This window comes from Ranitomeya variabilis, chromosome 2 (assembly GCF_051348905.1).
Source record: "Ranitomeya variabilis isolate aRanVar5 chromosome 2, aRanVar5.hap1, whole genome shotgun sequence".
Classification (NCBI taxonomy): Eukaryota; Metazoa; Chordata; class Amphibia; order Anura; family Dendrobatidae; genus Ranitomeya; species Ranitomeya variabilis.
In genome coordinates, this window is record NC_135233.1 from 287,039,890 (window position 1) to 287,056,401 (window position 16,512).

General features: G+C 45.1%; 2 long non-coding RNA genes across 3 annotated transcripts in view; one reads left to right on the top strand and one right to left on the bottom strand.

The window, feature by feature from the left end:
- LOC143805596 (uncharacterized) overlaps positions 1–16,512 on the top strand; it is a 145,634-nt gene that overhangs the window by 23,956 nt on the left and 105,166 nt on the right. Inside the window, exons 4-5 of one of the 2 annotated variants that reach the window (XR_013221280.1) lie at positions 9,422–9,522; positions 9,660–9,791. This is a non-coding gene — a long non-coding RNA (uncharacterized LOC143805596). Of the gene's footprint in view, positions 1–9,421; positions 9,523–9,659; positions 9,792–16,512 lie in introns of those variants that run through there. The other variant, XR_013221281.1, reaches the window with a different exon arrangement.
- Positions 5,033–6,274, bottom strand: LOC143809354 (uncharacterized). Its single transcript, XR_013222229.1, has 5 exons — positions 6,106–6,274; positions 5,952–6,011; positions 5,795–5,863; positions 5,312–5,538; positions 5,033–5,091 (listed from the first exon to the last, which is right to left on the bottom strand). It is a non-coding gene; the product is annotated as an uncharacterized LOC143809354 (long non-coding RNA).

Genomic DNA, 16,512 nt, shown 5'->3' on the forward strand with positions numbered 1-16,512 from the left:
CTCCCACCCAAACTTGTACATTCTTCACCCAATCACCTCAAAGACTTATCCAAAGTATCCCACGTCCTCTAGAATTCTGTGCCCCAATATGTTTGATTACCCACCACATTCAGAACTGCAGATAGAACTTGAAACCCCATCTCTTCAAGAAAACTTTCAGCCTGCTATGACTTTGCTGCCACCTATCCACTAGCAGAGCTGATTCTACCCCCCAACCTACTGTCTCTTTCCCCATTATCCTGTAGACTGCAGGGCGCTCTCCCCTCTGTACCTGTCTGTCATTGATAGTTTATTCATTGTAATTTATTTGTTTTTTGTATGTAACCCCTTCTCATGTACAGCACCATGGAATCAATGGTGCTCTAAAAATAATAATAATAATAATATAATCAAAGAATCATAGAATTTTAGAGTTGAAACTAAGCTCCAGAGACATTGTGTGACACCTCCTGCTAATAAAATAGATGTGGTTTCTGGGTCACACCTAGAGCACAGTGTGCCCTAGTGAGTGAGAATTGCAGTCAAGTGAGTAAGAGGAGGACCAGAGTGGCGCTGAAAACCAAGGAATGTTGCATTTTCATTACACAACATACATATTTAGACAGGCTTAGCAAATAAAAAAACCCTGGGAGTGCTGATTGGTGCATTGCAAGAGCCATTGCTTTCTATTTTCTGATTCCGAAATGCGTCAGACGAGATTTTGATACTCAATTTTAAATGTCGTCTATGCCCATGATGTTTGAATAAATAAATAAGAGTTCATCCTGGAGGACCGAGTGCCGACTTTTCTACAGTGGATTTATCTTCATGCTTGCTCAGGTCGTCGAGCACCCGGAATGTTAATGGTGCAGGTGTGGTGAGTGATTATACTTGCTTGTTAATTGCTATGTTTAATTGTTATAATTTTTAAGGAGGATTGAAAATTGTCTTTTTTTAACTGAAATAAATCTGCAATTGTCTGATCCTTATCGTCATGCTTAGGGGTTAAATGGCCACTGTCACCCCCTCCAGCCGTTATAAACTAAAAGAGCCACCTTGTGCAGCAGTAATGCTGCATTCTAACAAGGTGGCTCTTTTAGTTTTTGGTGCATGTATTCCCAAAATAAAGCGTTTTATAACTTCTCCAAAATACCTGTCTTTCGCCAGGGAGGCAGGTCCTCACCCCCCTGCTTGAAACGCCACACTGCCATCACTCAAATCTTCTGGGGAGCCGGGCGCCGCCCCCTCCGTGCTGTTTTCGCATGAAATCCGGCGCCTCCACTGTGTAGTACTGTCTGGTGCAGGCGCAGTGAGCTCTGGCCATCTGACGTCACAGCCAGGCTTGCAGACTGCGTCTGTGCTGCCAGTGTGGCCACCCACCTTGTGAATCCCAGCCCCGCAGTGTGTTATGCATTATGCAGAGTGCGGGGCTGGGATTCACAAGCAGGGCGGCCGCACAGGCGCAGTCTGCAAGCCTGGCTGTGACGTCAGACGGCCAGAGCTCTCTGCGCCTACACCAAACAGCGATACACAGCGCAGGCGCCGGATTTCATGCGAAAACAGCGCGGAGGGGGCGGCGCCCTGCGCCCCTGAAGATTTGAGTGACGGCAGTGTGGCGTTTCAAGCAGGGGGGTGAGGACCTGCCTCCCTGGCGAAAGACAGGTATTTTGGGAATACATGCACCAAAAACTAAAAGAGCCACCTTGTTAGAATGCAGCATTACTGCTGCACAAGGTGCCTCTTTTAGTTTATAACGGCTGGAGGGGGTGACAGTGGCCCTTTAAGGGCTATACAATGCCTGAAAAACGGAACTGCAAGGCTCATGGATTTTCCACCTTGTAGGAAAAAAGCTAAGTGGTCTCCAGCCTCTACATTCTTATCTCTCAAAACAGTATCAATGGCTAACCATATCCAAGATGGTAAATATGCAGCTCTAATTTGTCAAATAAGTAATTCCCAATATATAGTGGATATTAATCCATTCTAAAATGGGCAGTATAATATCAAATATACCAATAAACTAATGCACAAGGACCTAGAGCTGAAAAGACACTAGCACAGACCGCTGTAGATAAATGTAGTACCCTCCCCGTATAGGTGACGTACAGTAACTATATACATATATCTTATGAGAGATGCAGTAGAGGTAACATATACATTGTGCATTGAAAAACAGTGGGAGTGTACTACATTTATTTACTATATATTGGGAATTACTTATTTGACAAATTAGAGCTGCATATTTACCATCTTGGATATGGTTAGCCATTGATACCTTTTGAGAGCTCCTCCTATTGGACATTTTTGTTTTTTCATATTTTTTGTCGTGTGTATTTTAAAGATTTCTAAGGCTAGGTTCACATTGCGTCAAGTACATGTCGTTAAACGGATCCGTTAAACGCATGTACAGAAAAGGATCAAATTTGTAGAAAAATCGGCTTCACGTTAACGCTTGCGTTAACGCTTTTGACAGCGTTTTTCTCATTTTGATGTCCGTTCGCGATGTATCCGTTTGTCTGCGTTTGTCACTGTCAATAAAGTTTGTTGTTTTTTTTTTCTCCTTTTGTCCTCGTCGGGGTGTGGGTGCAGACTCATTCTCCATTTTGAAAGCATTGAGTGAACTTCTGCTAGCAAGATGTTTGTGTCTGAGCTGGTTCGATTTCGCTTGATGCGGTTGTGACTTCGGCAGAGAAAGCGTAGTTCGCAAAGGAGATATTGGATCCACGAAGTTAATTTCTTGCGGAGTACATATGGTGCCTTTCACACCCTGTATCTTCAGCTTCGGGATGACCCTTCAAAATTCCAACGCTATCTACGGATGTCCATTGAGACCTTTGATGTTCTGCTTTCACATGTGAAGGATGAGATACATCATCATCGCAGCACTTTTTGTGAAAGCATCTGTGCGGAGGAACGATTAGTAGTGACTGTGAGGTAATTATAAAAATTTTTCTCATTCTATTGATAAAGACTAGATCTAGGCATCGTGGGGCATAATGTTCATTTAGCAATTGTATATTCTATTTATGTAGCCTTTTAGTTGTCCTTTAAAATCCTAACATTTTTTTTTTTTTTCTTTTTCAATGCCGACAGATATCTGGCTACCGGAGAATCTTTTGCGTCACTGCATTACCAATTTAGACTGGGGAAGTCAACAATTTGCCAACTGGTTCGGGAAACTTGTGATGCCATTTGGAACAACTTGCAACCACTTGTGCTACCAACCCCAACATCAGAAATGTGGCTAGCGATTTCCCAACAGTTCGAGGATGTGGCTAATTTCCCCAATTGTATTGGTGCCATGGACGGCAAGCACATACGGATTCAGAAACCAGCGCATAGTGGGTCCCTGTACTATAATTATAAAAAATACTTCTCCATAATCTTGATGGCTATTGCGGATGCAAGATACCGGTTTGTAGCTGTGGATATTGGTGCGTATAGCCGTACTAACGATTCAAGAGTCTTCAGAGACTCCAACATGGGGAGATGTTTGTATAGCAACAATTTTAACTTACCCTCATCACGACCTCTACCGGGGACCGAAGACCCAAGTTTGCCCTTTGTTTTAGTTGGTGATGAGGCGTTCCAACTTGGGCAAAATCTCCTCAAACCGTACTCAAGCCGCAGTCTGAACTCCACCAAGCGCATTTTTAATTATCGCTTGAGCCGGGCAAGACGTTATGTGGAGTGTGCCTTTGGGATTTTGACATTAAAATGGCGAATTCTACTAACGTGCATGCAACTGCAACCAGAAAATGTGGACCGTGTTGTGAAGGCATGCATCTGTCTGCATAATTTTGTGGCCAGACATGAACCCCAGGTGGTTGACCCCGATGAATGTGAGTCGAACCTCATTAGCATTGAATCTACTGCTGTTCGGTCTACAGCACAAATAATGAGGATTCGTGACCAATTTGCACAGTACTTCATACATGAGGGGCATGTTCCATGGCAAGACAGACACGTGTAAAATTTATTTCAAGTCTGAAGCTGTGTCCTGATGTGTTTTTTTGTTTTTTTTTATTTCCCATATGTCTTGTAAAATATGTCTTGTAAAATGTTACATTACTGTTATGTTGTGTTCACAGTCATACAAGAATCAGATTTTAAACAGTTTACTTAAGTTTCCGAATTTTTATGAAAGAACAGTTGTGAACTTGTTACATATGATATCCCATAGGGATGTAAAAAAACACACACGAAATTGGGTGGTAAAAAAACAATAAACCAAAAAACGTGAAACACAGTTTGCACCTGGCTGGGGACACTGAGCTGTACTATAGACTCTGGTATTGCGTGGGTGTATTGTCTGCCCAGGTGTATGATGGACTGCTACTTTGTCTCTGATGTTCAATGCTCGGTTCACACCGGGCTCTATATTGAGGGTTGTAGGCCGGCATGTCTATGCTTCTGGTTCTCGATGGAGCTGGCTCCTGGGGTCCCACAAATTCCTCAAGAAGGTCATTCAGTCTTTGCCGAAACAAAAGGTTTCTGTGTGCCGGGATATTTTGTGCTACGGGAACATAGGACAAAAAAAGTAGCTTCCATTCATTTGCAGAATATACAGACTCGCGAGATTGCAAGTCGGTAATTTCCTGCCTCAGGTCTTTCAGTTCACTCCGACACATGTCCTCAACCCGCTGAAGTCCATCGACAATAATGGCATCAGCTTCATCTTTTTGTGAAGCTCGCTTGCGCCCACGCACTGATTGCAACCGGGCACTCACACCTGAAGCCACAGTGCTTCTCTCCCCAGATCGTGGCTCGCTGATGACAGAGACGTCTTCAGTGCCCGTCTGCTGACTTGGTTCCAGTGGAGATGGCTCCAGTTCTTCTGCCTGTCTAGGCGCGGCGGTACTGCAGATCGTGCTGTAACCAAAAAAAAAATATATATTTTGCTGTAATTTTTTTAAAAAAATTTTCTCGCACACAGACCAATTTGTACTTACGAGCGCTGAGACAATGTTTTTTGAAGAAAGAGCAATTGCTCGTAGTGCACATACGGGGTCACCCGTTTTGCACCTGCTCCGCTTGGTACATTTTTACTATTCCGGTAGTCACGGACAAAGCGGTCCCTTATTGATTTCCAGCGAGTATGGACCGCATCCGCTGTAATTTTTAAAAAAAGGTTAAAAAATTATATATATTAGTAGACAGTTCTTATATTGATAGTTTAAAAATTGTGTATAGTTAAGATAGTTGATATATAGCTAGTAGATAGATAGTTGATAGATAGTAATTATTATAGATGATAGAGAAATAGTTTAGTGTATAGGTAGTTGATAGTTTAGAGATAGATAATAGACAATTTAACATCACCAATATTTACCAATTTTTTTCTTTGAGGTTGACGACTTCTCCATGTATCGGGGATCGAAGTGAGAGATAATTTGATCCCACAACTTGCGGTTCTTTACTATGTCATGGTGGGAGCTGTCGCTTTGGTCCCATATTGAGGGGTTGGCTTCCACAAGGTTGATCAGTGTCTCATTGTGAATGGTCAACGGCTCTTCGTCAACCACAATCCTTTTTTTTTTTTTGGCTCGCTGACTTGGACTATGTAAACACAAAACGTTATGTTGAAAGGTTCAGATTCAGTTTATTGGTAGACTAATAGATAGATACAGAGATAGATAGATAGATACATAGATAGATAGATACATAGATAGATAGATACATAGATAGATAGATACATAGATAGATACAGCGAAAGATAGAGAGAGAGAGAGAGAGAGTGGATAGATAGTTTATAGATATAGCAGATAGAAAGTGAATAGATAGATTGTAGATAAATTTCTAGTTTTATATTTACCACTGGCAGTTGTGGAGACGACAGACGGCGAGGAACCTTCTTCCTCTTGTGTCCTCCGTGTGCCACAACCTATTGTGTATGTAAATGGAAAAAAAAAATTACATTTCTTTGATCAATAAATTTATGTTTGCAAAACTTAAAAATGTCTGCTATGTACCTTTGTTGGTTTTGCCTGTTTTTTTTGGGGGGGCCTAGCAGCCTCGGGCTCCGAAGACTCCTATTTGCAATAGAAACATGATTATACATATATATAGCTTAATACACTGAATTTTCACAGAAATTTTAGTGTTTTTTTTAAAGTGCAAGCCTACCGACTGAGAAGAAAAAACCGCAGACACGCTGCTGCTGCTGCTGCTTCCCTCACTATCCGACATCTGCAACAAAGCAATACATTTTTAGTACACACACATCCGTCGTACAATACAGACTCCCATGATGTATACAGAGATATCTACTATATAATTGTCTAGGGAACTTCCGTCTTTCTGTCCTTCTGTCACGGTATTAATTCGCTGATTGGTCTCGGCAGCTGCCTGTCATGGCTGCCGCGACCAGTCAGCGACGCGCACAGTCAGAAAAAAAAGGGCCGCCCCGCACTCACTGCCCGGCGCCTGCATACACCCCTCTGCTCACCGCTCACACAGGGTACTGTGACAAACGTCGCTGTGCAATATACTACGTGACTGGGTTCTGTATACTACGTCGCTGGGTGCTGTATACTACTTCACTGTGCAATACACTATGTGGCTCTGTGATGTATACTACATGGCTGGGCAATATACTACGTGGCTGGGCAATATACTACATACTGCATGGCTGGGCAATATACTACGTGGACATGCATATTCTAGAATACACGATGCGTTATCGGGCCACCATCTAGTATATATATATATATACAAATGTACTTACATTTCCTGTGATCTTTTGCAAGACACTTTTTCTCTGGTGTGCAGCAGGCCTCAGGATGTGCGCTGGGGACAGTAATGGCCGAAATCCTGTTTCCTGTCACATGACCACATGGACCTCCCTCAAACGCTATTAAAACGTATGGTTCTTTTTGGAAATTTATCAAGATTTGCGTCTGGCTGCGTTTGCCATAGACATCAATGGCAGAATTAACGCTTCCGTTAGTATTGCGTTAGCTTGGCCGGACCCGAAAACGCTGCAAGCCGCGTTCCAAGGTCCGTCAGAAAAAAACGTTATGTGACTAACGCATGCCAAATTTGGCATGCGTCACGAGGCGTCAGACAATGCAAGTCTATGGGCGCGTTAGTATGTGCGTTATATTGCGTTTTCACTACTTAAAAACGTGTCCGTTAGACGGACTCACCTAGCGCAATGTGAACCTAGCCTAATAAAAACTTGTGTTTTTTATACCATGGTTCGCTTCTTTGGACTACTAAATAGTAAGTCCACCGGTGTTAGGGCTATGGTAACATGCTCAAAAGTTATCGACGTTTAGGTGGTAAAAATACACTTTTTCATTCCTGTCATGCCACTTTGCATTAACTCCTGAAAATCGCCTGAAGTGTTAATAAACTACCTGAGAGCAGTTTTCAAAACGTTGAGGGGTGCTGTCTTTAAAATGATATCACGTTTGGGGGTTTCCCAATATATAGGACCCTCAAAGTTACTTCAAAACTGGATAGGTCGCTAAAAAAATAAATTTTCTAAATTTCCTTGAAAAAATGAAAAATTACAGCTCCGTTTTTAAACCTCCTAAAATGCTAGCAAAATAAAAGAACATTATGCAAATGGTGCTGATTTAAAGCAGACATGTGGGAAATGTTATTTATTAATGTTTTTCTGTGGTATGACTATCTGGATTAAAGGAATAATCATTCAAAGTTTGAAAATTGCACATTTTTTAACATTTTTCTCAAATTTCTGATATTCTTTTGTAAATAAACACAAAACATATCGACCTAAATTTACCATTATCATAAATTATAATGTGCCACGAAAAAACATTCTCAAAATCAATGTTGAAGCGTTCATGAGTTACAGTATTAACACATAAAGTGACACTGGTCAGATTTCAAAAATTTGGCCCGGTCACTAAGGGGTTAAACCACACATACATCTTTTGCTTTGTAAATAGATAAAAAGTACACATTACTGATAATTAGAAATATCTTTTAGATTATTGCAATTATAGATGAGAACTGATCCAATAATGTAAATTAAGCATTACATGATTTGTAGCTTTATTACAAAAGCTTGCGGATGTTCATCTATACCAATAAGTGTATATGAATAATGATATTAATAACCACATTTATCACATGGATTTTTGCTGCTACTCATCTTCACTTTAGGCTGAAGATCTGCTATGTCCAATATACAATTATCTTGGATAATAACATGAATTTTTACAAGGATTGATATTTCCGGAGAAAAAGTTTTTATTCTTGCTTAAATTGTAAACTACATTACTACACTACTGTTCTCAACAAACAAGTTCATCACCTGTCCATAGTAAAGGTGATAACTTATTGATCAGTGAAGATCTTTCTGCTGGAACCTGTATCTATTGGCAGTAGGGAGAATTTTTATCCCTAATGGGGCACTTTTATCCCCATTAGAATGGAGTGGCAGTGCAAATGCCTGACTTCTGCTCCATTCATTCTCTATGGGGCTGCAAGAAAAAGTTGAGTGCAGTGGAAACCCCATAGGGAATGAATGGAGTGGTGTTTGGGCATGCGCACTGCCGCTCCATTCTAACGGGGATAAAAGTTCTCTTTTCTGCCAAAGAGAAACTAGCAGTTTCAGCCTGATGTTGAAGATAGAATGAAGCAAAAATAAGGTAATGGAGAATGTTAAAAAGATTCATAACTTTACAAAAGCTGGTAAATTAACAAAAGTTGAGATACTCTTTAAGGATACTGATGTCATTTTAACCTGAAATGTTAAATTCTAATATATTATTACATATTTGAACAACCCTTTGGATAAGTTGTTGTGTACAGAATTGTCCTAGTTATCTATGTCTTGTAAGAAAACAGAATGTGTAGTCCTGGATGACAGGTATGTGTCACTGAGGTGGCTGGCCTCAGTGATGTACGGTAAGTCCCAGAAAAGATAGGTTGCTTAGGAGGTATTTAATGAGACCTGAATTTGGGTCCGGGATTTAGGAGCGGCCAAAGAGCCTGGATGGGAATGGTCGCTCCCAGACCTCCAATCCAGCTTTTGCAGCTCCTATAAAAGGCAGATGAATTGTCTCAGGTGGGTGCTGGGAACCAGTGAATCACCAGTGAGTGTGAATCACGCTGAGGCTAAGAATCTGTGCTGCTGTCTGAGTGAGACCATATTTGCTTTATCTTCCTTGAAAAAGGACAGAGCTTTGTTAGCACTTGCATGTGCCAGAAAAAGGCAAGTGTTCCATGAACTGTGGAAGCTTATGAACCCAGTGCCTGTGTGACCTCTAGTGCCTACGTGTGACCATAAACCCTTACAGTCTATTTACTACACAGAATTATGTATGTGTAATATCACTTGATCTGGCTATAAGGAGGAACAGCAATTTGTTAAATTAACCTGATTGCAGTCTTCTACTAAATCATCAACTTTCAAATGGGAAATTCTGAAAAGAGGGGAAATCACTTTCAACAATTTTTCTAATAGGGTTCACCTGAAAAGAAGCTGATTACATGGTGTCCCACTGCTGAGGGCCCTAGAGATCTGTGTGGGGGCTGAGCAGCAGTACTTCTCCTGGGCTATCACAGGTACGCATTAAATATCACTTATCTTCCATATAAACATCATATTTCCATAAAATGCATTATGTAAATATAAATCCTCTAATTGTCCTCTTGAGACATTACAAATTCTATTAGGCTGCTTTATTTTACTTGCCCAGTAGATGGCAGCATCAACCCACAAGTCACTAGAAGAATAAAATAACACGCAGTCTTCTGATAAAAAAGTAAGATGTTTTCTTAAGACAATATTGTATATCAGTCATCCTGAAGCCGGGTCCTTTCCAAAATGCTGCACATATGATTAGCCATGGCCAATCCAACCACATGGACAACATTGTGAGCTGATATATGAATTAGCGCTAGCACGCTGGCCTCCGTCCTCATTTGGTAAGATTAGTTTAATTAAGTTCAGCTTGTTCTTCCTCATTGACAAAATAGACAAGATCACGGAAAGCTCACTTCAGCTTAAGATCATACATTTTCTGACTTTATATGCCTTCACTTTTTATATAAAGATAATGGCGTGGAGTCTAAAAGGAAACCCATATTAGAGGGAGTCTGTCACCCCCAAAACTGACATTAAACTATTTAGACCTTCATATGGGGGACACTACAAAAATCATACTGATACTGTAGATTTTAGTAAATGTGTTTTACAGAAAAACTGTTTCATTACAGATATAAATGAGGGTGCTCAGGTGCACCATTGCTGTGACCATGGGCTCGGTGCACCATTGCTGTGACCATGGTCTTGGTGCACCATTGCTTTGACCATGGACTTGGTGCTTCATTGCTGTGACCAAGGGCTTGTGCACCATTGCGGTTTCCAAGTGCTCGATGCCCATTGCTGTGACCAAAGGCTTGTGCACCATTGCGGTAGCCAAGTGCTCGGTGCCCATTGCTGTGACCAAGGGCTTGTGCACCATTGCAGTAGCCAAGTGCTCGGTGCCCATTGCTGTGACCAAGGGCTTGTGCACCATTGCGGTAGCCAAGTGCTCGGTGCCCATTGCTGTGACCAAGGGCTTGTGCACTATTGCGGTAGCCAAGTGCTCGGTGCCCATTGCTGTGACCAAGGGCTTGTGCACCATTGCGGTATCCAAGTGCTCGATGCCCATTGCTGTGACCAAAGGCTTGTGCACCATTGCGGTAGCCAAGTGCTCGGTGCCCATTGCTGTGACCAAGGGCTTGTGCACCATTGCGGTAGCCAAGTGCTCGGTGCCCATTGCTGTGACCAAGGGCTTGTGCACCATTGTGGTGGCCAAGGGCTCCATGCACCATTCCAGTGGCCAATGGCCTGTGCACCATTCAGGCGGCCAAGTGCTCAGTGCACCATTGCGGTGGCCAAGGGCTTGGTGCACCATTGTGGTGACCAAGGGCTTGTGCACCATTGTGGTGGCAAAGGGCTCGGTGCACCATTGCAGTGGCCAAGGACTGGGTGCACCATTGCAGTGGCCAAGGGTTCGGTGCACCTTTCCAGTCGCTCAATTATAATACTCAACCCATTCCCTTATGATGATTGACAGCACTTGTTTGGAGCACTGTGTCACGCTCATGCCTTGACTGGTGGGCATGAGCTCGGGGGGTTTGTGGTCCCACTGTGCCACGAACCAGACTACCCTGGAAGGGGCGTGACTATGACAGCTGCCTTGGTCTTCACTGGAGCCTCTGATGGTGAGGTCAGACTTGTGCGGCAGGCAGCTGCCAGGTGCTACTCCAGGGTGGTGTCTGGCTGTGGCTGCTAATCCCACTTGAGAACAGGAACACTAGGACAGGTGCAGGCATCAGGCAGGACTAGCAGATGAGCACGAGTAGGCTGGGACACAGGGCTGGCAGGAACGGCAGAGACACAGGACTGGCAGGAACAGCAGAGACACAGGACTGGCACGAACGGCAGAGACAGGGCTGGCAGGAATGGCAGAGACACAGGGCTGGCAGGAATGGCAAAGACACGAGCTGGCAGGAGCGGCAGAGACAGGGCTGGCAGGAACGGCATAGACACAGGACTGGCAGGAACGGCAGAGACACAGGGCTGGCAGGAACGGTAGAGACAGGGCTGGCAGGAACGGCAAAGACAGGGCTGGCAGGAACAGCAGAGACAGGGCTGGCAGGAACAACAGAGACAGGGCTGGCAGGAACGGCAGAGACACAGGGCTGGCAGGAACGGCAAAGACACAGGGCTGGCAGGAACGGCAGAGACAGGGCAGGCAGGGCAGAGACACAGGGCTGGCAGGCACGGCATAGACACGGCTGGCAGGAACAACAGACACAGGGCTGGCAGGAAAGGCAGAGACACAGGGCTGGTTGGTGTGGTGTATGAAGGAACAGGTAGGGACCTGCTCACACAAGAGGTGAAGGTACGAATATGAATTATGAAGGAACAAGTTGGGACCTGTTCACACAGGAGGTGCAGGTAAGAAAGTAAGCAGGAAGGAATGGAGAATGAAGGAACAGGTTGGGACCTGTTCACAAAGGAAGAGAACCGCAAGGCTGCGGATAGGAGTAGTAGAGCAGCAAGAGATGGTGCAGCAACAGAAGCTAAGCAAAGCGGAACCACAAGGAATGCGGAGAGGAGCTGCAGCAAGAGGTTTCTGCATCAGCAAAAGCTAAGCAGAGTGGAACCGCAAGGAATGCGGAGAGGAGCTGCAGCAAGAGGTTTCTGCAGGAGCTAAGCAGAGTGGAACCACAAGGAATGCGGAGAGGAGCTGCAGCAAGAGGTTTCTGCAGGAGCGGAGCAGAATAGAGTACAATGGAGCAGAACCACAGGAGTGCGGAGCAGAGGTAAAGCTGCAAGAGAGCAGAGCACAGGCAAAGTCACAAGGGTATAGAGCAGGCAGAGCCGCAAGAGTGCAGAGCATAAGCAGAGGGGACACAAGGAATGAACAGGGAAAGAAGCCACAGACAAGGAGACAAAAGGTAGGACAAAGTTCAGACAAGGAAATGGAACAAGGCAAGGTATAAGAACAAAGACACAGGGACCAGGATATACTGCCTCCTGGAGGGCGGAAAACAAGATCAAGGCAAGCCTAGAACAGAAACACTGAGACCAGGATATACAGCCTCCTGGAGGGCAGACAGACAAGATCAAGGCAAAGCTAGGAGTAGAACCTCCAGAGAAGGAGAAACACAGAGCAAGGCCTGGCAACTCAGAAGCAAAACACTGACTGAGTTAACACATTGCACAGGCCCAGTCCACAGGGTGGATCTGTCCTAAATAGTGGAGGCCTGTTGGTAATTGGTCAGGAACAGATTAGACAGGTGCGCCCAGATTCTACAAGAACCAGAGAGTTCTGGCGCCGCCCCCCTATGCACACAGCCAGGAAGCATGCAGAGAGCAGAGGCACAGAATATGGAGCCGGCAACAAACAGAAACCACAACATGACCTGGAGCAGTGGGTAAGATAGTGTGAGAGTTGTTACACACTGCCTGATATGACTCCCCAGTCCTGCACACACTGACACTGAAGCAGCTGAGCTCCTGCATACATGGTGTCAGGGTATGCAGAGGCAGAATTCTCACCCCACTGCTGTGCATAGTTGCCTCTCGCTGTGCTCAGGATTACAAAGTAGCGAGCAGACGATGATGACAGGGGAGGGATGAGAACGAGCAGATTGTCAGTGTGTGTGCTCTCTCACCTCCCTCTCCTGTGTATACCGGTGGCTCGCTGCATACAGGATCATACAGCAGTGTGCAGCCCCTATACACGGGATAGGGATAAGATCTCGGCCCATGCACACACTGACACTGTATGCAGGAACTTGGCCATTCCACTGTTAGGGTGTACAGGGATGGGGAGTCAGACCAGGCAGTGCTCCAAAGTGAGCACTGCCACTCACCATGAGGGAAGGGGTGGAGTATTGTATTCAATGGGATGTAAATGTGCACTAAGTCCTTGGCCATGCCAGTGGTACACTGAAGCCCCTCATTTATGTATGTAATAAAATGTCTCTTCTATGAAACACAGTTATTACAATCTAGAGTACATGTTGTAAGGCACCGGTAGCAGTGAAGGGGCAGTGACTCACAAAGTTCAAACATAAAAGTCTTTTTAATGTGTTATCTTCACACAGAAAAGGTTCCAAGCATACAACCCCTGGCAAAAATTATATAATCACCGACCTTGGAGGATGTTCATTAAGTTGTTTAATGTTGTAGAAAAAAAGCAGATCCCAGACATGGCACAAAACTAAAGTAATTTCAAATGGCAACTTTTTGGCTTTAAGAAACACTACAAGAAATCAAGAACAAAAAATGTGATAGTCAGTAATGGTTACTTTTTTTAACCAAGCATAGGGTAAAAATCATGGAGTCACTCAACTCTGAGGAAAAAATTATGGAATCATGAAAAATAAACAAACAAAAAAAAACACTCCAAAACATCACTACTATTTTGTTGCTCCACCTCTGGCTTTTATAACAGCTTGCAGTCTCTGAGGCATGGACTTAATGAGTGTCAAACAGTACTCTTCATCAATCTGGCTCCAACTTTCTCTGATTGCTGTTGCCAGATCAGCTTTGCAGGTTGGAGCCTTGTTATGGACCAATTTCTTCATCTTCCACCAAAGATTTTCAATGCATATAATTTCAGTGTTCAATTCATACCAGTTCATAACAGCATCCTGTAGACTGCAGTCACTACACACGCTAGTCCTCCTCTGACTAGTTTTGTGGGTGTCCTGCACCGCTGTATCACAGTCTCTACTCACAGCCATACACAGACCTTGACATCTTTCTGTCTGCAGCTGTGACACACGCCAGTCCTTCATTTGGGCACAGGACAGTCTACCTCTGGTTCACCTCCAGGCACAAGACCTGTCCACATCGGTTACCAGTCATCATGGAGAGCAGCACCACTGTGTATGCTGTGGGTTGTCAGGCCTCACTCTGGCCATGACACACTTGAGACTCCTCAGACTCAATTCTCTATACTACAGGGCTTTTAACAATCGTAATCACAGCTACACCTGCGACTACAATGCCCCCTCATGGCCTCACTATGCCTCTTCGCATCCTGGGGAGAATAAACAGCACCCCCTAGCTGTACCAGGCGTCACTGCCTCACATATCCCCCTCCCCTGTTCAAACCTGTGGGGTTGAACACTTGTCACCCCACATGGGTGAGAGGGCATCTGCATGCCCCTATGACATCCCCACCCGGCACTACACTAAGAAGCCAAATTAGGGACCAGAACCATTGAGCGGCACATGCATCCCTTCCCTTTGTGTTTCTTCTCCATACTTCCTTCTGGGACCACCCATCACCCCGGTGTCTGTTGCTTACAACATGCACACCTTCATGTTTTACCGTAGGTTTGGGTCGGTTTTGGATGGTCTCGACCTTGTTTATCCTGGGTTCACCAACCCCGCAGCTCATCCTGTCACCTGCCTTCGGGCCCCAGTACCAGTTCCTCCATACCCTTACCTGTGCCCCGGTGAATATGTCACGCTGAAACGCCGCAGACCTTGCCGGAAACTCCGAGCATATGTCTGTATTATGTTGCACCCAAACTGAGCCTCCCGACACTGCTGTCCAGCGAGCGCTCTATCTAATTTACCCTGACTCCCGGCCACATCCTTGGCCGGTGCCAGAGGGTTCCTTCTGCTCACGTTCCCAGTCGCCTCCGCAACCATACGCTCTCTACTCTTCTCAGCACCCATTCTATTTGCATGTTTCTTATACCTGCGTCTCTGTGTGGGACCCTGGATCTGAGATGTCCCGAACTTACCATGGAACACCTCCAGCTCGGGGTTCAATGGGATCCCCACAACCTCTACTGCCACAACCTCTAGAGGGAGGCTATTGGGGTTACACTCTATCCCTAAATTGGCAACCCCTGTGGCAGACATCTTAGCATCTCCGAGTTCTACGCCTGAAACAACATTTGCAGTTTCTCCTGCCATTACCTCTAGGGGGAGCCTATCGGGATTACACTCTGTCCCTAGGTTGGCGACCCCTATGGCAGGTATCTCAACATCTTTGGGTTCTGCACCCGCCACAACATTTTCGGTGAGAGGGTTGACCCTTGTCTCCCACAGGACCAAAACGGGCAAATCTCTCCCCAACACAGTCCCATATGGAAGGGTCTTCACCACTCCCACGTGGTGTGGAAAACTTGACCTCCGCTGTCAGGTACTCACGGATTTCCTCGTGGATACTCATCACCTTCACTTTCTGTCCTTTGGGGTTGTCCCCAGCAACAAGAGACCTATGGACCCAAGTCACATTACTCTCCATGTCCAGGAGAGCCTCTTTGTTACCCATTCATGAGTACCTGGCACAATCGTGGTTTGCTGCTGGCTGTGCAAAGACTCATGGCAAGTGTTCCCGCAGTCCATGGGCTTAGATGTCACCGAACAGTTACTAGCCCCATGCCCGGGCTCTGGTGCAACGTCCTGAGTGGGTTTATACCACTCAATCAATTCTATCAGCAGTTCCAGGGTGGCTAGGTCCTTTAGCCCGACCCAACGCTGCATGGCAGCCAGCAGAGCCTGCACCATCCTATCAACCATGATTCTCTCCAGCATCTTGTATGGGGAAAAAAACTCAGGCTAGAGCCATTCATCCACCAACTGCAATAAGTCATTTGCTTGAGAACTGGTGGGCCAAGACTCTAAATAGGACCAATGGTACACCCAATGATCACCCCTCACCTTAGGGGTCTCTTCATGATTCTGCTGACTGCCCCTCATTTTAGGGGTCTCCTCTTTACCATGCTGAAGTTCTGCTAGCTTCCACTGTAACACCTCTTGCTGCCGCTGTTGCTGCTGCAACTGCAGCTCTTGCTGCTACAGAACCTCTTTCTGCGACCGCTGAAACTGCAGCATCTCTTGCTGAATCCTTTGCTGATTGAGCACAACCTGCTCCAAAAGTTCCTCCATTTTTCCAGCAGACTTGCACAATGATCAGCCGCACTCTCTGGCGTATGCCTTAATTCACACGGCCCGCATTCTTTCCACCATATGTGAGGCACTGGTAGCAGTGAAGAGGCAGTGACCCACAATGTTCAAACATAAAA